Here is a 23949-nt window from a genome sequence, read left to right as displayed (position 1 = left end):
GCAAGATATATTGGCAGTGCCTAATTGCTGTGTTAATTTGGAGGTATTATTTCCATATTCTGATGCATCAGACCATGGTGATCTGAATCAGTGTAGCCCAGATACAATGTTTATCCAAGTGTAAGAACTGATCACAAAGGTTTGACATGAAAATAGAAGTCTTCAAGTGGTGGTGCACTGGCTGTGCTCTTAGCACATAAATATTTCTGTGCACTGGCAGATAAAGGAACTTGGTGACCTGCTAGGTCTTCTCTGTCTCTTGCGTGATTGTCCATGTTAAAGCCCTAGAGCATCGCTGTTGTTGCCTCCTTGTGAGTCAGCTGGCCTCAGGGAAGGAATCTGTCAGTGGTAGGAGAGCTTGCCAACTGGCCATGAGTTGTGTGCTGGCTCAGGAGACCCCTTCTTCACACTATAATAGCCTGCAGAAATGGGCTCTCTATTACCTGAGCCCATGATTGTTTGGAGATTGGTGGGCTTTCCAACGACCCAGGGATAATAGCCTTGCACTTTACAGTGTTCTGCTGCCCTTACAATTTGAAGCGTAGTGAGAGCAAAGTGTGGCAGATCTTGAAATAGTGTGGCAATGGAGCCAGCCTGGGATCTCTGTGGAGATCTAAAGCAAGTGGGGTGCAGTCCAGGATGCCATACTGCTGGACCAGTGTACTTTTTTAGCAGCCTCAGAGTTCTTCATAGTAACTTAAATGTGCCCTGTCCTACTGCAGAGAAAGGGGCAGGGTAACTGTGGCATTCCAGCTGGCATTCTGCCTGTGAGGTGGATGCCATGTGTGGCACAGGGAGCATGTCACCCATGCCATCAGTGCACTGAGATTAGGATAACTGTGCAGCTCATGAGCTGGGAGATTACTAATTACATTACTAATGTATGAATCTTCATCCTCCTTCACTCCTCTGGAGCCAGTGTAACAATGGCTTCTAGACCATTACTGCAGTGGAAAAAAGCCTTTGAATCCAAAACACCATCTCTTCTTTTCATGTAGGCACAGTCTTCCAGGTGTTATAGAGGAAAGCGTAAACGTGTAAAGAGATGCATCTCTCTTAAAAGGATGAAGAAAAGAGATAATTAGGTTGGTTAAAAAAGAAGACAGGAGAGATAGGAGAACAAACAGATGAAAAATACATGAATAAAGTGAAGAGAGAAGCTGTTACCTGAAGAAATGGCCATATTTTCAAAATGACTAGTTTTGGGACACTCCTGTTTTATTTTATTTCTCATGACGATTAAGCTTCTGGGAATCTAAGTCAGTATTGGAAAGACTCTTTTTCGTTTCCTGAATAATTTCTTATGGTTTAAAAAACACTAACTCCAGTCTGACATACTAGGAGAAGCTCACTGTCACTGAAATTATATGATATTGGGAAATACATACATGGGTTGCCTGTGTGCTACACATACAGGATGCTGAAGGAAGCAAGGTGAAGGTGCACTGGCAGTACAGAGCCAAGTGGAATATGATGTACTCTCAACTTCCACATCCTAGAAGGAAGAGTATTGAGTTTTGAGGTGCCTGGTCACAAAAGCCTAACAGACTAGTAGCTGTGTTGAGTCAGAATAGAGGTCTACACAGCCTTGTATAAATATCTTGTAATCTTATTTACCAGTCTGTATTTATTACCCTCTCTGCTTCCTGTGACTAGTGATTAGAGATATTTCTTTTGTCAACAGGTGCTCTGAGAATATCCTTCCATGTCTAGTGAGATGCTCTGAGAATATCCTTCTGTGCTTTGTGAACCACAAAAGCTTTCTGATGTGTCTTATATGCCACAGTAATATCTAAACTTACAGTGATATAAAGCACCTTTGGATGCTGAGTTCCTATTCAAGGAAAATCACAAAGTCAGCCTACATCAGAGTATGTTGGTGCAAGACCATGTCTTTGAATAGCTAATTCCTGTGCACCACACTCTGCACTGCCCTGATATCTAGTGATTAAATAGCATTTTTTAAAGTGGCACTAATATTGTGCATCTTCTGGCAAAAGTTCTTAAAATCTGCACCGATTGTAGTTGTTCAGTAAAAGGTAAGTATGCCCCTTAGGAGAGCTGCAAGGGAAAAGAGCTTATCTGCACACACCTGAAACTGGAAGAGACAATTCACTGGAACTTAATTGGCTGCATGCTGGAAAGACTAATGATGATTCTGCATTCCATTGGCAAAGAAATGAGGTAGATGGCAAAAAAAAGCTCTTATTATAGTGCCTGGGTAGTAGAAATTTATGAGAAGCTTGTTCTGCTTTTGCAACCAGTGATGTCTATTCAAAATCTCTCTGTAAGGTTTTTGAGGGAAAAAGCTGCAATACTGTATGTAATCTAAAGGAAAACGACACCTGCACCAAATCTGACAATGACTTAATTTCTGTTATGTCATATCCTAACTTCTGCAAATGTACTGTTGCTGTAAAAGAGTAATTTAATCTTATTTGCAGTGTTTTCATAGCAAAAGGATGTAGGGGAAAAGGAAGGAGAAGCATCTATTTTATGTTGATGTAGTACTGCCAATAAGGAAAGCATAAAATTTCTCATGTCTCTTCTCAACTTTGTCTTTCAGCAGCTCTTGATGTTCAGAGGAACTTAGCTATGATGTTGGTCAGAGGGTGAAGTAACTAGAACAGGTATGGTACTGATATGAGGGATGGAGTACTGTGGGAATTTGGGAATTTGGAAGAGACCATGCATTTGTGTAAAACATCTCTCTTCAGTAAGGGACTCAGGGAAGACCTTACAGCTTTGACTGGAGCTTTTTGTAGCCAGGATCTTACAGTATCTTGTTTCAGCTGATAACCAGTAGCAAAGGTCAGTGGTGAAAGGGGAGTAAGAACCAGGAAACCCATTTTGGTATTTCATGTTTATATTCAGATTTCCATTTGTCTCGGACTTCCTTAGCTGTAGGTTTTAAATTTGAATGGTTCTGAATGCCTTTTTTTTTCCACCTCCATGTATTGGTTCAATTGAACTTTTAACCTATGAACATTTTTGGCATAAACCTCATCCTCTGGCAATGACACAACTTGGCTAGATTTTGTAGGAAGAAAACCACTTCATTCATGAACCTTTCACTTGCTAATTTAATTTGATGACCTGTTTCTTCTGAAGGAAATGCTGAAAAATCATTCTTTATTAACTTTCTTCACATGTGAATTTGTAGACATGAGTGGCATTTTTTATAAATGTTCAGTTAGTTCTTTCCATGCTTAACATCCCTTCTCTTTGTAGTCATTCTTCACACTGCAGCTTTCCGTACTTTTCATCAAGCTGGTCATCCTTCCTTGTTTTTGGGTTCTGTTGTCTTTTCTGAGAAGAGCCAGCCATACACACCACAGTGTTCAAGATACAGATGAACATCTCGTTTAGGTTGTGACATAATATTCTTTTTTCTTTCATGTCCTAAAAATTTCTAAAATTTCATTTGCATGTTTGACTATCCCTGAACTCCAGTTTTAGATTTCATAAGGTTTCTACTATAACCCCAAAATTTGTTATGTGGTGTGTCAGCTATTTCAGATCCCATGCACATTTAAGTCATGGAGGATTGTTTAAGCAGTTATTAAGAACAGATTTCATTTGTCATTTGATCATGATATTGTCAGTCATTGGTAACTCTTGTCAAATAGTTTTTGTAGATTAATTTCTTGAATAACGTGGTGGCATCTATGAACCTTGATGTTTGAATTCAAAATAAGGTTCATTTAATGCTTTTCTGGATTATTTGGTAGTATGTTGGACAGCAACAGCTGTGGATCTGAAATAGATCCCTGCAGGATTTCACTGAGTCTCTCCTTTGAATAACTCTCCTCTCCCTTTTTTAAAATTTTATTTCTAACCACCTCCCCTACCACCCAAGTCACTTCTAGTCTTCACCCAGAGCAGTGTCAATGAAGGAATTTTCTGCAATTCAAGAAGACTTTTTCACCATGATCTCTCGTGCCTGCATGCGCAGTGATTTCTTCAGAGATCTCTAATGTATGAGAAGCACATTTCCTTCTACAAAACCTTTCTTGGTTGTGCTGCAAAGAAGAGAGGTCATTAAATTGTTGGCAGTAAGGAGCATTCAAAAACTGCAAATTCAATTGCAATTAAAAACTATGGCTAATGAAAAACTAGTTGTGAAACCAAATTGTGTACTTCTTTTGTCACAAAGCTGTGGCTTTTAAAAACACTCAAAATGTTGGGGCATTGACTGAGTTGACAGTAGGAACTCTCAGTTAATTTCAGATACTTATTTTAAAATGCTTTGTTTTGTGATTTAGTTGAGAACATGCTTCTAATGCACACTTTATTTGAATGCCAAGTCCAGAATTTCAGCATTAAGCCATTTTCTAGTTGTTCAGCCTCCTGGCAGAAGCAATGGTTACATTAATTCACACTTCCGTAGCTTCCATGCATCTGAGAGAATTTTGGCCAAAAGACTGCATTACCAAAAAAGCTCTATACTAGGGGCCAGAAGAAGCAGAGAACCTTCTGAATATGCTACAGGAGTTGATGGTATGACATCCTTTAGACAGATTTTTTTTTTCCTCCCATGATTTCAACTGCAGGAGAAAGTCTGTGTCCATGCAGCACCTGCCGGAGGAGCAGCACCATCGTTACTCATTGTTGTTTAAAGTTGCTCTGCGGCAACTGATTAATTCAATCTGTAGGTTTTCTGTTTCAAAAGACAGGAGGTATCTCCCTCCATTCTCTTCTAAATGCTAATCACATTTTACAGAAAAAAAAGCCAGTACTGAAAGATAGATCAGAGCTGCTTAAAGATGATGTTTTGCTGCCTGGCCCTGTTGAACTACTGACCTGGAGGTCAGAGACCTTAACAGTCCTTTAGGCTGTCTGTCCCCTGTGGATGGAACAATGGATACTAGTAGCAGTAGCTGGCTTGCAGGATGATTTTTTGGTGAGAAACTACTGTGCAGTGAATAACAGCCCTATGAAAGTGCATTCTATGGTAAAAGAACAGCAGTTAAATCTTATGTCTCCCTACTGGGAGATGCCTTACATTGAGGTTTTTGCCAAACTTCTAATACAAAACAAAAAACAAACCACAAAAAGCAAGCCCATTCCAAAAGACTGAGGTTCGGGTGAGTTTTCTCATTAAATTAAACTTTTAATTTTTTTTTTCATACACACATGCATATATGAAGCCATTAAGATTTTTTCCTATACCTGGAATTATTAGCAATGCCATGAGGCTGCTGTAACATTTGGAGTGGAGGAGATGTGTAGGGGGATACAATACAAGTAAATAAAGGTAGTCTAGAAAGTAATCTTACCCTCTAAAGAGTTGCAGCTGAGCCAATTATTAAGGATTAGGAGCAGGCCTGACTTTACCAGGCCACAGCTGTAGCCAACAAGCAGAGTGTTATAAAAGAGTGGGTTGGTTGGCTGAGGGGAACTGGAGTCAATGGCTGCTGTGAGAGGAGGAAAGAGGCAGGGCTAGAGGAGCTGGCTGTGAGAAACATCAAGGAGGTACAAAACTCTAGCAGTATGGACCCTTTGCAATATAATGACAATAGAGTCTTTGTAATGTAATGCCAACAGAGATGTGCTCAGCATTTCTGGTGTTCCAAGTTATTGGCATGTTGTTGCAGTGTGTTGTGACTGCCCATGCTATGCATTGAGTCTGCGCTGGAGGATAGGTGGCTAACTAGGTGGGCTGGGGAGTCATTATTCAATCTACCTTGCTTCTGCATCATTTTGTCAATAGAGGTGTTATAAAAATCAGTAGTAAGCTGTTTGGGAACTGGGGCTTTGCCAGACAAAAAGAATTAGCAGCTTCTTGAATATCAGCAATAGAAATTGGGTCATCTAAGGAGTTAGCCACGTGCTCAGATGTAGACATTAACTGTAGTTTATTTAATAAGAGAATTTAATATAATTTATAAGAAGGCTGTGGGAGTAAACATCTTCCAATATACAGATTTTTTTTTCAGGAACATGTTGGCTGTCTGCTCCATTTTAATCATAGGAATGTGCTTTGCTACTGGAATAGTTATTCTTTTTAGCTTTACCTTATTTTTTACTTTTTGATAAGTTGTTTCATACTCTGGCTACATGTGAAGTATCCCACTGCCTTGCTCAACTCTTGAAGAGGCATATCATCCTGCTCGGTGAAATTGCTTCCTGTTTATAGAGAGCAGTGTTACATGACAAATCATACCAGAACATCCTGAAACTTGGCATCTTATTTTGAAGAATTAAATGGGAAATTGATTGTTTCTTGGCGATTCAACTCATGGGAATCACACAGAACAAGAAAAAAACCCCATGATTTCCCATAACAGTAGGAGAACAAAATGGTAAAGTTTATGTGAGTTGTTGTATGAACTAATGATGCTTTATATCAAAGAGAAGCTGCAACAGAAAAGTAGGGTTTATGTATACAGAAATTTTGGAAAAATTCACGCTGAGTTCTGTTTGTTAGCATTCCAAAGTCCTTTTAATTGCTACACTTCCAGAGAAGTAGGCTGTGAGGTCCAGCAGCTGGAGCAATGACTGATTTGCTCGCATATTTCACCACTGAACCATTTTGTTTTTCTCTGTTCATAACTTCCTTGTTTTCTTTCTGTTTATATTATCATGTTCACCATTGTGAACTAGTTTGTGATAGCTGGTGTAGAGAAAAAATGTTTTAATCACTGCTGTGTTTTGTGGAAGGCCTGAGGGATGTAAAAAACCCCAAGAACAGGTGAGAGAAACATTTAGAGAAGTTCTAGTGCAAATGTGGATTGTATATTTGTACATGTACTTTGTAGACTCTGTGCCATTCTCTTTGATTATGTTTAAATAGATAATTCCATAATTCTTTTAAAGAGGTAGTTAAGAATATCAACGTGAGCTTGGAAGTGTTCATGACCTGTGATCACGGATGGTGAGAAAGGGTTTTTCCTCATAAATTCATAGACATGAAGAAGCTAGACCTTTTCCTCTGGAAGAAAGGATGAACTTTACGCAGCTTCACTGTATTTCTTCCTTTCAAGAATATATTTGGCCAGATTTTAAAGAGCTCAGCTCCCATTTGGGTACCTAAATTAAATGGCTGGATTTGCAAAAGTGTTTAGCATCCAGCAGCTACTTTTATTCCCACATATGTACTCAAATGGGAGATGAGTTGTTTTGACAGTGTGGTCCATTATTTGTCAAGTTGTTTGTGATTAAGACTCAGATGATTCCAGGAGCACTCTATTAAAATACTCATGGAGCAGACAACCTTATGGGGCCATTTATGAAGCCATACTGCTGAGCCAGTAGAAATGAAATCCAGAATTGTGCAACCACATCTTGTAAATGGAGAGGATAAATGGCTGGTGGTTGTTCTTTTCCCCTGTTTAGAGAATGCAGCTGAAAATGAGAGGAAATTCAGGCAGTTGCAGCCACAAAAAACTTTCAAGTTGTCAGAATCGGGGTTTGTTGTTTAGGTTCACCATGTGCTTACAAGCTCTGTGAATCTGTGCTCTGAACAATTTGTTTTTCTAGGAATTTGCATTTGCCTTGCCTTAACTCAAATTTTGTGCCCCTGAGCTTACAGAGCTATTTTAAAATCATGGTAGCTGAGGCTCTCCCAAATACCATTGCATGTGTACTCATGATGTGTCTGCTTAATGTGTGGACAAAATGGATTGATGTCCTGAGCTGGGTGTGTCTGCACAGCACAGTGGAGTGCTGGCTGACACGTCTGAGCTGGGGCTCACTTATGGATGGAGTTTAATTATGTCAATGTACTGATTGCTCCAGGAGGATATATAGGATTTTACAGTTCAGAATTGGCCTGATTGTTTCTGCAGAGAGTGGCACAGTGTTGCAGGCATAAAGCTAAGATGGGTACAACTAGGAATTCAGTCTGAATCTCTTAGATTTTGGGCAAGTGTCCAAATTAATGTAATTTTTTTTTCCTTTTTTGTTTCTTTATTGCCTTTTGGCTCCTGTGATAGCAGCCAGGAGGTTCATTCATGGTCAGAGTTCATCCAATTAGGGCCTTTCCAGGCACTTCAGTGTTGATCTATTAACCTTCACAGTCAGCGGAAAGACTCAGCATCTCGCAGTTTTTACTGGAAGTGGATTGGATTCTTACTGAGATAAACTGCTTTTTCTGAGTGGCTGCAGTTATAGATAGCAGTAGAATTGGGGGAAGCAGTAGTGAGGAATTTTCAGAGTGGTATGCAGTGAAATGTATTAAAGAGTGTGCACAATGTAAGAGCTATTGTCTCTCATGAGGAGATACGGGAGGTGAATGTTCCAACATCTTTACAACTTGTGTTGTCTAAAAATTGATTCAGCATACTGGGCTTAGTGTTTTCTCTTCCAGTGTAGCACTATTAGTCAAGGCATGTATTTTTTGGATCATTATAAAGCTGCCTAGTGGGATAACGTTGGAGAGGGAGAAATCCATGTGTGCAAACTAGCATTGTAGCAGTGTGAGTGTTTATGGCAAGACTGCATTGCTTACTTTCTAGCTATGAAGCTGCTGTGAGCATCACACCATACCTAAGCTATGATTTCAATTTTAAAGTCACTACTGGTCATTATCCCATAGTTAATACCTGAGGAAATGATATATTATTGCTATTATAAATTGTTTCTTTACTGGTTTTGGTTTCCCTTTTTGCTGAATAGCTGCTGAAAACCCTCCAAGTCCCTTCAAGCTGGATTACAGTGGTTGAGACAGAGAATAATTTTATCGCTTTCTTGTATATATGTATGTTTTAGGAGCATGCACTTACTACATTATTTATGTGGGTATTGCCAAAAAGTTAAAGGATAATAGGAAATTTTGCATTATGCTACAACTTTTACTACTGATGCACTTTCTGGAAATAACTTGAGATAGTTAGCTCATCTTCTGATTTATTTTTTTTTTCTTTATACTTTCAGGTATTTGTGGTTCTCAGTGATAGTCATATATCATTTGGATTGTTCAGCCTGGAGCTGAGATATTCTGGGGACACACCTTATGGCAGCCTCCCACTACTTAAAGAGGTGCTATAAGAAATCTGCAGAGAGACTTCTCTCAAGGGCATGTAATGGTAGGACAAGGGATGATGGCTTTGAACATCGAGAGAACAGGTTTGGAACAGATGTTAGGGAGAATTCTTTACTGTGAGGGTGGTGAGGCACTAGAACAGGCTGCCCAGAGAAGTTGTTGGTGCAGCATTCCTGAGCAGTGTTCAAGGCCAGGCTGGATGGGGCTTTGAGCAACCTGGTCTAGTGGAAGGTGTCCCTGCCTATGGCAGGGGGGTTAGAAACAGATGTCCTGTAAGGTCCCTCTCAACCCAAACCATTCTGTGCTTTTATTACATGCATGTTCTATGAAATACAAATAGTATTGGAAGACCTATGTAAAAAATGAAGCATTTAAAAACTGCTATTGAATTTTTGTGTTTCTATTACTCTTTTTCTTTAAGTATTGTACATTTAATTTTACCAGATTTTCAAAATTTGTTTCTGGAGGTTACTTATCTCTGTTGTACAGTTTTGAAACTGCAAGCAATATCATGTGTTGAAATGTGGCTGTTTATTATATATTCTGATTTTCTGTGTGAAAGGATTACTCACAAGAAGGAGATAAGGAAAAAATGGAAGAACATAATGATTTGCTTCCAGATGTGAATTCTTTTTCCCCTCAAGGTATATATGTGAATGACAGATACTCAACTGAACAGTGGATAAAAGATCTTTATATTAAAAACAAAATAGGGGAGGAAATATACCTTAGAAGAACAGTCTCTTGGAGACTCACCATTGCTTTAATTTGCCCCCCAAATTAATATTTTAACTTCATAAGATCTGCAAGAGTTGTGTGGTGATTTTCATTTGTCTTCATGTACTGCAGTGGTTCTGTATAGAAAGCTACATTAATGTTTAAAACAGGCAATTTTGTTAAGAACTACTATATAATCTAAATCAGCATTAATTATTGTCCTTGTTAAAAGTGCAGCAATAAACCATCAGAGATTAATCTGTTAGGCAACTCGTAACTGTGGCAAGGTTGCTCTGTGTGTGTGTATGAAATAAAAAAACCCCAAAAGTCCAAACACAAACTCAGCTTTATTAGTAAGTAAAGAACAGTGGGAGACTCAGATGAAATACTTAAAATAAAAAGCTTTGCTCCTTCTACAAAAGAAGAGCAGTTTCATGTTGTTTATAGGTAAGGTCCAGCTATTGCATAATAGCCCCAGCTAGCCATAGTATACATAATTATGATATACCTCATAATCTCTATTAACATAATACATTTTTCTTCCACAAGAGAAATTAGATGCATAGTGTTCTGTGGCTCACGACTTTGCCATCTTAAAGAGATGCTTAGTATTTGAGTGATGGTTGAATCACCTATTTTATACTTAAGTACATAATCCCAAGAAGGTTGAAATCAATGTGTTAATTGGTAAGTGATACTGTAATTATGTGTATAATCATGGAAATTTTGAATCCAGATTATTTACTTGCTCTCAGGAAATTAATCTACAGAGGTCATATATTAGATTGCTTGTTTATTAAGTGGAACCCCTGTAGTTACAAAGTACTGATTGGCTATAAGCTGAATGAAGCATTCTTACAGCTGTATTCAGCAGGTGTCAACAGTTCAAATCTTTGAGTGGGTATTGATCCAGATTCAAACAGTTCATTAATCTAAGCACACATTATATAGATTTTTCAATGCAATTTTGAAAGAGTTGAAAAATCGTATTGAATGATGAGAGATGATACTCAAATTATGTTTTTATGGCAAATCTCCCTTGTGCTTGTGACATACTGAGATGAGGTTGGGTGCTAAAACTGACACTGTCTTGATTTTTATTTTCAGATGTACTTTTCTGCCTTGAGAGTAGCTTCAGTGGGTGAAGTAGTCTTTGCCTGCTGGCAGTGCAAACCATCTGTTTTTCTAGCATCAGTTTTGTCACATACAGCCCCTGCTTCCTTTTAATTTGCTTGGACAGAAATAGCTTTGGTACCATTTGAGAATCCAAGGGACATCCAGATATTCCTTGTGTTATTATTTCTTCTCCTTGGTCGTGATCCTGGAATCCTCTGGCAAGGCCATTCAGCACAGATTTAAAAACGGGGTGGCTCTAAAGAAATCATCTAACACCTTGAACCTGTGAAGCTAAAGCATGTGCCTAGGTGCTTTGTTGTTGCATGGGGAAGAATGCCATGGAGATTGTGCTAGGAAAAGCATTCCAAGGTATTTGGCTGGATTTTTCCCTCATCCACACTGTTCCACCCCAGAATGGGAGTTAGCTTGTCATTCAGATCCCTTTTCCAATGCTGTTTGCTTACCTTTGAGGTTAGTGAGAGAAACAGTGTTTCCCATTGTGATGAGTTCGGACACAGTTTCAGCAAGCTGGTGTATCTATAGGCTTTTAGTTTGGCAATTGTGAGATTTTACTCCCTTTCTTTTCTCTGCGAATTGCTAGTGTCTTTGTTGGTGTAGAAAAGAAAAAAAAAAAGAGAAGAGATGCTTCTGCTATTACTAGTGAGAATAAAGAGGGAAAGACTGTTCAATCTTAAAGAAAAAAAGTGCAATATATAGAAAACAGATCAGGGTTTTCAGGGGTTACATTTTTTCCTTACTGTAATGATCAAGCTAAAGATACTTACAGTCCTGCTGACCAGTTTTAATTAGATTGCTGTAATATTGGTACTGTGTATTAGGATAGCAGGAATGCCTACTTAATCATTTACAAATGCTAAGAGGTTTTCATTCTTTGCTTTTTCTTGCTCCTTGTGGTTTCCAATATTATTTTTTGCAATATTATGGAAGTTATGATACCTCTCAGATACTTGTAATTCATATAATATGAATTGCAAAGCTGCAAAGAAAGTAACAATTATGCAATAGAATGTTGTAGATCTGATGCAATAAAGATACTGTGCAAAATCTGACCCAATTATCTTGCAGTTTATGCTCCTTTTATACTGGCAATGCTGTTGTTATTTCCTGGCACTAATAACTAACTTTATATTATGCTTAATTTCATAATGTACAACTTGTATTGTACAGATTGGATATCTAATAAAAATGCAAAATTGTAATAAAGCCTATAAAATAATGGATAGGGATTTTTTCAGAAGAGTTGACATGCCTGTCAAGATAATGCTGATAGAATTTCATATGTCTGCAGTAGGACACCAAATTAATTACCAAAGAATCTGACTTTGTTAGTCCTTTTTTCAATTATATGATAGCTTCAGTGCTCTGGAAAAAAAAATCAAAGCAGAATTTAAAACTGTTCTCAGAATGGCAGGTTTTCATCTAGAAATGTTAATGTATGTTAAACTTTAATTAAAAAGACTGCATATCATATCTTAACCTTTTTAAAATATAGCATAATTAACTATGGTACAGATACTATTCAAAGGTATGTTATTTTATTGGAAAACTCTATTTTAATGTAAAGGATTTCTGGTTTTTAGCAAATCATTGTCACCTTGTAATTTTGGAGAGCTGAGCATACACGCAGTGGTGCAATACGTAGTCTTCCGTAAAGTCCAAGGGTGTAATTCAGTCACAAAAATTGGTGACTTTTCCAACATGAAATATAGATTGAGCACATCATACAAATATAAAATACCACAGTTCCTTTGTAACCTTTGTGTTTCTAATGATATTTTATCCAGATATCACTACACTGTTGAAAGATGGGGGTCTGTAAATCGCTGAGTTCCAAGACCGGCTTTTCTGTCAGGCTGCCTGTCCTTTGCTGCTCCTGATCCCTGCCGATCCCTGCATCTGGATGAAGTCTCCTTCCTTTGTCTTTCACCCTGGGTGTGAAGGCACGCAGGACATCAGAAGTTTCTGGAGCAGTGGTGAGGAGCTGGAGGCGAGGCGCTTGGTGGCCAGATGTGCGGTGTCCCCGCAGCTGGCGAGCAGCGGCACCGGGCGCTAGGTGTCACTGTTCCTCCACGCTGCAACTGCCGCCCGGGCACTTTTTGGGCTGGGCGTGTAAAGGAGCTGTAGGTGGCAAAGGTTTGTAAGCTTGGTTTGCACTTCAGAGCATGCAGTCATGAACTTTGAGACAAACAGCAGCTGGACCTCAAGGCATTTTCTTGTGTCATTTCATCATTGAGCATGGAGTTGAGATGGAGGTGCCACCAGGCTTTTTTAGCTGGATTGGTGTGAGCCAACTGTGGTCTGCTGCTTTTGACCTACTGAAGCCTTAACGCAGAGGAGAGGAAGCAGGTTGTTCGTTTTGATATTTACCAGCAAAGGGATGCCCTTTATTTGTAGCCACTCACTGGAAGAACTGCATGAGAACGTTACTAGAACTTCATAGATGAAGGTTGGTTGGGTAGTGTGTGCTGTAGTTTCTTTCTTCGCTCGCTGAAGCTTGCTCTCTTTACTGCCAAAGGTGAGCAGTAAAGGGGAAAACACAAGGCCAACACTTGCAATAGGCTTTTTTATGTCTGTGTTTAGAATTTAGTTGAGAATTTATTTGAGAAGTACCAGTGACAAAAGTGAGTATAGAAGCTGAATATATGAGGTGTATATATTAAATTAAAATCTTAGAAATAGGTTTAGTAACCTACAAAAAAACTGTTGGTGTGGATGTAGCTCCATACCTTTTAGAAGGTATTTTCTTCAGGTCTGCCCTTCCTTCCATAAGGAGAGTTTTTTGACTAGGACATTTTTCATTCTTGAAATAAACACGTAGCTTTTAACATCCAGTAGCGGAAATTAGAAAACTACAACTACTTGTGCTGTATTTTTACATTTCAGCTTATCATCAAATCTAATTACTTCATCATGTAGCAACTCCTGTGTCAGTGGACATCTTTAAATGAAGGTAGAATATTTTTCTAAAAGATACCCTGCAAGTAGCTTAGGAAGTACAGGCTTTCTGCTTGAGTTACTAGGTCAATTTTATGGACTGTCTATTACATGGGACCTAAGGCTTTGTATCAGAATCATGACTTCACCTCCAGGTAATCTTAGGTGGTGTGCTGGTGTGTGACCTCTCTGCTTTTCCTGTGCTTCTGAGTAGAAAATCTTGGGCAGTATCCCCATAGAATGGAAAGGGCTGAAAATCTAATGTGGCTTAAATTTCAATCATATTTGTGTTCTTTGTCTTTAGAAAAGTAATAGAGCTATGTTTCTTATTTATTGTCCCAGTGTGTAGTGTAGAATAGCTATTTCAATTACAAGAATATTTTTTATTTTTGGATTTAGCAAAAATGGGCTTCTTTTTAATGTTTTGTCCCAGTTGGTAAGATGGTTGAGCAAACGGGTCCATTCAACGCATTTTGGTCGTGCATAGTGGTAACTGATTTGTTTTAGAATTCAGTTCTGGTGATGATCTAAAAGGTACAACTAATCGAATTCTCTTGGCTAGGTAAGCTTTTCAGAGCTGAGGAGCAAAAAAGCATATTATCCTTAACATCACAGGACTGGATAGTCCCTGGAATGTAATCATGCTGTTTATGTGTAAAAGTGCATCTTCAAGCAGTAAGGATGGAGGTGACAAAAGTTAGTTAAATAAAAGTGCAGGATGGGCAGCTCAGCAGGTCTCCATTTGACAGCTAATGGACTGCTACCAGGATCCCAGAGATCCCCCGCTAAAAGGTTTTTTTTTTTTCCAAGACATATTTGGAAATAAAAGTATTAGTTTTAAATTAAAATTAAAAGTTGTATCCAACTAAATCAGGCTGACAGATCCACTCTTAATTAAGCTTTAATATTTAAAGTCTCACTAAGTTACAGATTTTATAGACATATTTGTCACCACTGAATCTTGCCCACTGCAGGTTGGGTTGTCCTGCATGGGGCTGAAATCCTGTTAGAGGAAGAATGAATTCAACATGGAAATGAAATGCTGCAATGACAGAAGCTGGAAATTAGTTAGGCTGCCTTTCAGAGGATGTATAGAGAAACAACTTCTGTCATATTGGTGTAGTTTAAACTCAGAGGTGATTGTGGTGTGGCCACCCATGTCACTATGGTAAAGCCAGCGGCTTTAGGGGGATGCCCATTCTGGGAGCTGCACTACTGCAATCTTCACATGGCTGATCAGGATCCTTGAGATGCCTATCATCAGAAACATCAAAACTGGCCCATTGGTCTTGCCCAGCCTTATTTCCTTCCACAACCAGGGGTGCTGGTGCTCAGTGGCCCTTGCAGAGCGCAGAGCCCTGTACCAGAGTCACAGCTGAGACACAGTCCTGCAACTTGGAAGCTACAGATAAAGCTGCACAGTCATGCTTTATCTGGAAAGGGCATCACCTATATATATCCTTTTGCAAGATGTTGCAGTTTAATGACCTGATTCTCTGTCTCAGCCCTCCATAGCAACTGTAGGTTTGGGGCAGTACTGTAAGCAAACAATGAGTTTTGTATGCTTTGGACCTCAGTTTTGGGCCTCAACTTCCAAGTCTGGTGAAGAGCAGACTTCAAGTTAATAGGTCAGAGATGTCAAAGTTTTCTGCCCTGTTTGTAAATAGAGAAGATTTGATGTAGGTATTTTAAATAGTGTAAATCAGGGTAGGCTAGTTAAAGGAGCATTTGGGACTGGACTGTGGAAAAGGAACATCAGGATTCCTCCAGCCTGCTGTGGATCCTTTGGAATCAGCAAATTTTGGGTTCAGAATCTCTCACTTCTTCCACATGAGCACGTCCTGCTCCCGCTTTCCTGACTGACCTGACTTTAGATGTGACCCATGGCACTTCCTCTCTTGCACAGAGGGTTTTTTCCCTAATCAGAGACCTACAGGTCAGAAGGAAAGAGGAGCATAGGGAATAAAATACTGCTGCTATTTACGTGTTTCTAGAGTGGCTAGGAACCACCGAGTTTGTGATGCCAATCCAGGGCCCAACTTCACTCAAAAACTTGCGTTTTATTTAATGTTTATTTAAATAGCGAAACTCTTTGATTGTTAAATTAGCATTAAAGCAGGCTGGAAACTAGTTTACAGTCTCTGGAAAGCAGCCATACATCATCAGTGTCATAAATTATGTCCTTTTTTTACCAAGATATTGGCTGCCAGCTGAAAGGTTAGAAATAACTTATTTTATTTTCAAATGCAATTTGCAGTTTATCTACAGAGAGAGATGAACAAAATGGATGCAGCTGTTTTTCAGGTTAACCCCACAGAGTTGTCAGTCATGGAGTTCCCAGGGAAGTGCAGTGTTCAGTATTATACCTACAGAACAGGAAAGCCTGCCTTTGTGTGGCATCTGAGAGTTAAGGGGTGGAGGGACATGTGCCTGCATTGGCAGAGAGCCCAGGCTGTCATAATGACAAACCCCCACAAGAAAGCAATGGAAGAACTCTCAGGATATTAATTCAACAGAAGAGTGACGTGTTTAGGTGATGCAAATACAGTTTCATGATGTAAGAAAAGGAGGGGCATGGTTTTTTAAGGACTTCTAGTGTTAACTAGCAACATCAAATCCCATTTCTCTGGTTAAGGTGTACTATCTCACTTCAATGTTTGATGAGATTTAATTTTTTGAAGAAAAGCCACTTTCTGTTTTGGAAACTTTTGTGCCTCATGAAAGTACCAAAGATGTGAATATCTGAGGAATTCCCATGAATTGGAGAGGTTATTTGGCCATTTTTCAATATTTTTTTTTAGTTTTTTTCAGTGCAGTTCGTACATTTCTGCAAGTCAGTTTGTCAGGGAAGACTGTAACACAGGAGAGTAAATCTTGAATTAATAGATCCAGTGGCTTAGCATTCATGTCAGGTTACCTAAAGTTATTGTAAAATGATACATAAAATGATTTTTAAAAACAGTGAGCCCCCCTAGGTTGTTTAATTTTCAAATACATCACTCAAGCTGCGATGGTTTACAGTGCATGTGACACAGTAGAAGAAGGATTACTGTACGTGTGAAGCATGAGGACAAAGATTACTGGGGAAATACTAGAGTCAGATGTAGCTGGGAATCATTGTTTTGTGCATGGGAGATGTTATTTATTTACAATATAACTTCCTTTGATTTGACAGTGAGACTGGATCCTACACCCAGCACACAAGCTCAGGCTGAAATACGATCTGTGAGGCATAGATGCTTGTTGTGGTTTTGTTTGGTGGTCACACAGCTGCATCTTTAGTGACATTTTATGTGTACAACTGCAGCAGGTTTACTTTGTAAGATAGTTTCCCCTGGCATGTGCCTTTTTAATGTTCAGAGAAAAGTCATGCAATATCTGTTATCTTGATGTTTTGTGACCTGGGAATGGAGCTTATGGTATAAGAACAGCAAGCAGAAACTGGAGCCTTGCAGTGAGAATGTGCAGGTCAAGTCCAGTTGCATGAATTATTGTTGAATTTTTTTATAAGGTTACTTACTGCTGCAGATTTTTAAATGGAAAATACAAAATCATACAGTCACTCCTGAAAAAATTTCCCTTTGTGTTAGTGGCATATTCCTTGTGCTCAGGAAATCAATGCTGGTGATGTAATGGGAGTTTCTACATCATAGTGGTATGTCATTCACATGAAGAGAGCATCGTGGGAGCTGCTGAGATTGATGTCCTCTCTAAGAATAGCACTGATTATAGAACAGATTTTCCCATATACAGAGCCATTTTTAATTCACTGCCTACTGCAGCTGCCAGCCTGGGGAGATAATTCCTTCTAGCAGAATAGCTCTAGATTATTATAGGGAAATCAAATTTGCATAAAAGCATTTTATCTCTTCCCTTTTTTTCATGTCAAAGTTACCAAACATTCACTGCCAGTTACTTTGCATGGAGGAAGAACTTTGTTAGAATTACATCTTAAGTAAATTTTGTTAAGATCTTTCTGACTCTGTTGTTTTATGTATTTTAAAATGAATACTAAGCAGCTACAAAGAAGTATTGTAAGTGAACAAGCAAGATTTTAAAACAGAAAACTGAAAATGAAGAGCTGTTTCTGCACACCTTGAGGAGCCCAAGTGGCCCCATACACATCTACTCAATTATGTGGTCCTTGTGACCTTGGCAGGCCTGGTAGGATGGGTCCCTGTGGTTTGAAAGTGTAATGTAGCCAGCCAGTGTGCAAATCTGTGTATTGTGATTTACTGATGAGGAAACTGAGGCACAGATAAGGTAACTAACTTCCCTAGGGTTACAAACTGTGACCAGAATAGACTTAGTCTCCTGAAATGAATGTGGTGCCCATGTGCTTGGACTCTTCCCCACATTGTTATGTTCTTTGGCACTCATTCAAACAGATTTGAGGTTCAACAGCAAGAGTAGTTTTGCTGCATCTTTGACTGATATTTTTAATATATATACTTACCCAGTATTGCACTTAGCTATGTTTATCTTAGAGTCCGGATATAAGCTGTTTTTTGAAGGTCCAGGGAAATATTGTACTGGGGTCTTAGGGTAGAGAATGAGATTTTCTTGCTGTTTTGAAATTCTGCTTGATTTGGGTTTGCTTCAGCCTTGTTCCCAGGTCAGTGGACTACCATTTGAAAGTTTTAATGTCGTGCCTCTCCTCTGTTAAGACCTCTAGAATGACTTGTAGAATTCTATAACTGTACTGTACAAGCTAGATATTTGAAGAAATCATCAAGGCGTCATTCAGTTGCCTGAACTGAGGTAGCTGAAGCCTCTATTTGCTACCCCAGAAAGGTGCAGGCATTCCAAATATATCGTGTTGGATCCAGGTTTGTGGAGATGCTCTCAGATAGATGCCATTGCAGAGACAACTGGGCTGAGGTCCCAGATTTCCTGCAGAGCTGAAAAAGCAGGCTGAGCTGCAAGAATGGGGCCTGACACACTGACCATGAAGGCAAGATGGTGGCTCATACCTGGGTGAAAGCAGTCAGAAGTGGATTAGCCTAGTTTCAGACTCAGAGTTTGCTGCTTTATTCCTTTGAAAACTCTTTGAAGAGGAATGGTGGGTATGAGAAGGCAGTTAGACCCCCACCACAACTGTGAATTTCTTGGTGTGACAAGGCTGAGAGGCTGCATGGGAATTGGTTTCTGTGTTTTGCATTGTGGAGTCTGATCCCAAGGTGGAGTGTAGGCATCTGGAACTTAGGCTGATCTGTCCCAGTGGGACTTCCTACAGTAAAAGAGATGAAGTGCTGAGTGCTCCAGGAAGGTCCACTGGAGTCTTCTAGCACATGCTCTGTAAGAGATCTCAGTGGTTTTGGTTGGAGGGGTCAGGAGTGAAATGAATATTTACATTGCTAGTTATGAGATCATGAAATATTATACACAAACAATTAATTGATGACCTTGGTGCCTCTTCTGGCTTCATTGATTTCAGTAGATGGGGCTCATAGAGGTCTTGGCCACTCTCTGCATTATCAGCCGTCAAAATTATGGATTCCCTGAACAGCATGCAGACTTATATTTTCCCCAGGAACTGAGATAGCCTGCTTAAGTACTGTGCTCCCTCTGCTATCAGGTGCTAACGCAGAGTTTATGGTTGTAACAGGCAAAATGACTTTGGAGGATTGTGCTGTAACCTGATAGTTTTCCCCTACCCTCAGTGTTATAACATGATTTGGTCTTGCCTGTGGATGGAAGTAAATCATATTTTACCCTCACTGCTAAATTGTGTTATGGCCCTGACCTTTATAGGTGAGACAAAACTGCATTATAATGTGGTTATAGGACTGCTGTGTTATACAGGGGAAACATGGTTATCTGAGGGTCTCATGGGAGTGTCCTAAACCAGAAGACAATTAGGAGTTTGGATAACCGGGAATTTCAGCCCCACAGATGCATTGAGCTAAATCAAAGCTTCACTGTTGAAGCAGGGGGACAAATGTGAACCTAGTAAATATGCATTAAAATGTAACATAATCTTCAATGTGATGGAATGGAGTGGAGCAGGCCCTCAGCTCAGCTGCTGTGAGTTGTCATGGCACTGTAGTCAATCTATGACAACTAACACCATCTGGGATCTTCCTGTCTTCCCAGATTGGCCCTCCACTATGTTTTTTCCTAGTATGATTCTTTCTAAAAATAAAAAAACTGGAAAAGTCAAGCCAACATGCAGTATAAGGTCCTGTTAGACAGAAAAGTGGAGGTAAAAAATTGTTCTCACAGCTGCCTGGCTGGGAATGTGGTCATAGTATGTTAGGTGAAATGCTGATTGCATGTGCTGGGATTTCAAGCAGTGCAGTAGAGAACCCCACTGAGAAGAAGAATATGCTATAAAATACTTACCACTGCAGATTCCCTAGAGACCATAGCTGATACATGGTGCTTCCTTCGGAATGACCTGTTCTGTTGGCTCTGTGTGAAAGGCTGGTTGCAGAGACCACAGTGGCTGAGCTGCTGCCTCTGGGTAGGAGCAGATGCTGATCTGAGCAGCCTTAACCCTGTCACAAGAGTCAGTCTGTGGAAGTCACTGTGGGCCTGGACTAGGAACACCTGTTCCTGTGATCCCACTTCTCTGATTTTCTCCCAAGAGTCTGAGTGAAACCATCAAACTGAGGTGTGGATCTCCACACCCTGCTAATTCCCAGTGAGAGATTGGTTTACCTTGAGTATTTGTTGCACCTTTTTATCTAAGGGTGAGCCTTCACTTTATGTGATACAGAGCTGTGTGAAGTACTCTGCAGGATGTTGTGATGATTGCTTTCCTAATATATTCAAGTTGCTAAATGGAGTCTAAAATTAATTGGAATTCTCACAGCATCTTCAGGGATAAGGGTTTAACAGTGTGCAGACCTTAAACTGTTTGCACAGTTATGCCTTACAAAAAGGATGTGTAATGTTAGCAAATACCTCCGTGCTCCCTTTTACAGACAGCTTCTGCTTTCCTGCAGCAGAAGCCTGACAATGGGGACTGCAATCATTTGGTCTTACAGACTGCACTTCACTGGATCTTTATAAAATTGTGTGTGTATATACAGAGAGAGAGAATTTTTTTTTTTGTGCGTGTATACATAGAGTACTATATAGTACAGTTGCATTTCAGATTTTAGTTTAAAAAGTAATTCCTTATGCCAAGGAATTCTCTGGCTGAACCCTCAGTGCTGTGACCATTTCCAGCTCTGATAGGTTTCCCATTCACTGAAGCTGAGTATACAAGTGGATGAAAAGGTGATTTCACAGGCCCACAAGGAAAGTGTATTTCATTTTTAGTGTATGGTAAGGATTGGGCATCAGTATTCAGTTCTGGCTTTCTCCTTCATAATAAAGAAGGATGGAGGCATTTTGCTAACACTGAAGTTTACTTTCTGCAGAACCTTGGTAGTGTATGAGATGATGGAGCGTCAGATTCTTGGGCAGTATTTTTTGTTGATGTGAATGAGACTATCCTGAGTTTACAGAGGATCTAGCTGTGTAAATCCTTCAAACTTACAATTTGCTACATCAAGTGATTTCTACTGCTTCATCTCATAAGTCATAAGAAATACTGCTAGGGTTTTTTTTTCTTGTAACATTTGAAGCCCTGAATACAAACTCATCTTTCACTCTGACACTATACCAGCCAGGTCACCATGTGATTGAAATGTAAAATAATGTCATGTAATCAAAATAAATTTCTTGTGAGCCAGTCAACTCCCCACCTCCCATCATGTGGACTAACATAATAGAGCCTGCAGTCCTATGACTGTAATTTTGATAAGATTCCAGCAGACATCAAAATTTATTATGTCAAAGTTGTTAAAAGAAAAAATGCTGTAAGGAAGCATAATTACTGACTGTCTTTCTTCAGACCGTGTTAGCTGCATATGATCATTGTATGTAAATAAAAAATAGGTTTTGATGGATTTTATGAAGAAAAGACTGAATTTCTTTTGGGCTTTTACTGTCTTGTGTACATGACAGTCTTGACAACTGTGTACCGATCGTTATGTTCCTATAACAATCAGGTAAGAGACTGATCAATTGGAGACATAATAAATTAAAGGTTTAATAATGTTGCTTGTCAAGGTATTACTAACTAAATAAGATCTGGCTTGTAATTTATCTGGTATATTTATATTAAGTGGGAATTACACTTAGAGATTTGTATAATTGACTTGCTTTGCAGCTTTTAAAAAATAGATTAACTTTTAAATTGTGTGTTATTTGCTGTAAATAACAATGATTAGTGAGGTTCAGGCATAGGATGAGGGAACCAACAAAGCGGAACAGGAACCCTGTCAGATGAGCAGCACCATCATCTTTTACAGTTTACATTGGCAGTTAAATTAAGGGTTTTTCTGTTCCCCATAGAGTTCTTCTTCTCTGGGTTTGCAGAAGAGTTGGTGTGTTCTTAGTGGTGTACATTTAAGCTTGGCATTATCAGCAGTTTCCTGAAGCAGCTGTACAACACACAATGTTCTTCTCCATAAGCATTTTGCAGGGAAGGTTACAGAAGCATCCAGAGCCACTCATGGGGAAGCTAACCTTAGGCTAAAGTAAAAGAAGGGCAGAAGTGGTTTTTTATTGATGATGCACTAATCCACTGGGTTTAAACTATGTCTTCTGGTTGACTACTTGCTTTATTTGAAGCCCAAAACATGAAACTCACTGACCAAAAATAATGGTAGTCTAGCAATAAGAAAGGTAAATAAAATACATTGAGTTTTTATCCTTCAGCGCTTCTGTTATCCTTGTTGGAGTTACAGCTAAGGATCTTTACACAATCCAAACAGGTGCTGGTGTTGGAAGAAATTAGAACAGTGTATGGGGTTTGGTTTTTTAAATTTTTTTTGGAGAGAAGTCAACCTCTGTTGCAGGTGTAAGTTTTGAAAAATATAAACAAGAAGCAGAGTCCGTGTAACTGTACCATCAATTAAGTTGGTTTAATAGCATTTCAACTTGTTGTTAATAAAGCAAACATTTACTAATCTTATCTCTTGTAAGCAGGAAGGAAGTTACAGTGCACAGTAATGCACACTGCTGTCAGGAAAAGTGGTTTATAATATCATATGATAATTTGCAGTGAAGCAAAACCAGCAAATTGCTATGTGGGAGCACTCTTTATCCTTTTGATTTAACTTCTTTCCTCCATTCCCCCTTGCTGGCTTTGTTGTTGGTTGTTGTTCATTTCCCTAGTTTTCTGCATCCTTAGCATTTCCTTCTGTAATCTGCTTGGATATCAACAGCTTGGATGTTCCAAGATCATACCACTGGAAAACTGATAATATGGAGGATAAATGGTGTGAACTCTCCTTCCCATGGGTTTTTTTCTTTGCCTTCTCCCTGGATTGAGCTACTTTGAGGAGCAATCAGCATTAATGTTTAATTGTACTCCAAGGAATGCTCTGGTATCATCAAGACTGACAAATGATGGTCTGAGGAATGAGGGCACTTGCTGAAAAATTTAATTTGTCTGTCAGTTTTAAAAAGTTGAATATTACTGATTGATTTTCTTGTCTCACTTGTCTTCCTCCTTTGCCCTTGAATCTTCTTGTACTAATCTCAGTATTGCCCAATGAGATGAAGGCTCTTTGCTTTTAACAGAAGCTTAATTCCTGACTAAATGGAAATTCTTAGCATGATGATGAGGTCCCTAAACAAGCAAACTTCCTGGAGCTGTTATATGCTTAGCAATTCACAAGTCAGCCTGCTAACATTTAAATATACCTAACTTTGAAATTCTGTTAAAAATTAATAGCCAAGAGAGTGCGGGAGGAGTTTGGAGTGCTGGATCACAATTGCTGCAGTTTCCCGCTGCTGTGTGTTAAAGAGAATGAATTGCTGATTAATTCTATAGTTTTGCATGCAATAGTGATTTCTGAAAACATTCCCCACCTCCTTTGTCTGGAAACGATCCTATAGTCTGCTGACATTTGAAAGAATATACAGCTTATCTGTTGTGAAGTCCACTGAAAAATAATTTACTATTCACATGTTAAATATAGGGGCAGTTGGTCTTTTTATACTACTGCAGTAATTCTGTGAGGAAAATTTCAATGCTGAAAATGAAAAAAAGTTAAAATAGTAATAATTTACTGCTTTAGTCTGCAGGGCAGCTGTTTTCTGCCTCTATCTGTATTCTAATAAGTCTTTTAAATGAAGAGATTTATGAGATTATTTTAATTTTGATGTCTTTT

The sequence above is a fragment of the Ammospiza caudacuta genome, chromosome 4 (genome assembly GCF_027887145.1).
Source record: "Ammospiza caudacuta isolate bAmmCau1 chromosome 4, bAmmCau1.pri, whole genome shotgun sequence".
In the NCBI taxonomy this organism is placed as follows: Eukaryota; Metazoa; Chordata; class Aves; order Passeriformes; family Passerellidae; genus Ammospiza; species Ammospiza caudacuta.
The sequence above is the reverse complement of the archived record's forward strand: the minus strand, read 5'-3'. Positions refer to the sequence as shown.